Genomic DNA, 306 nt, shown 5'->3' with positions numbered 1-306 from the left:
AAAAAAAACAACAAAGAATGAGCTGTAAGCACCCTACAAGCATGTCACTGACAGAAGTCTGTCTCCCAAGGAGTTACCATACAAGCTGGAGGAGCCCGGTCACCCTGTGTCCCATTCAAGGAAAGAGATGAAATACAATTTAAAAGGTCTATCAAATTTGAACAGGACTGATATAAAAAGCTTTGAATAGGAAAAACGTTTTGTAGTACAAGGACAAATATCATAGGCTGCAATAGGGTCAGGGAGCTGGATGGATCAAGTGTGTGACCTAAAAGATGTTCCTCCAACCTTAATCTTAGCAGCTGT

The sequence above is a fragment of the Nothoprocta perdicaria genome, unplaced genomic scaffold (assembly GCF_003342845.1).
Source record: "Nothoprocta perdicaria isolate Ctin4 unplaced genomic scaffold, notPer1 scaffold_96, whole genome shotgun sequence".
NCBI classification, from domain to species: Eukaryota; Metazoa; Chordata; class Aves; order Tinamiformes; family Tinamidae; genus Nothoprocta; species Nothoprocta perdicaria.
Note: the sequence above shows the minus strand (reverse complement) of the source record.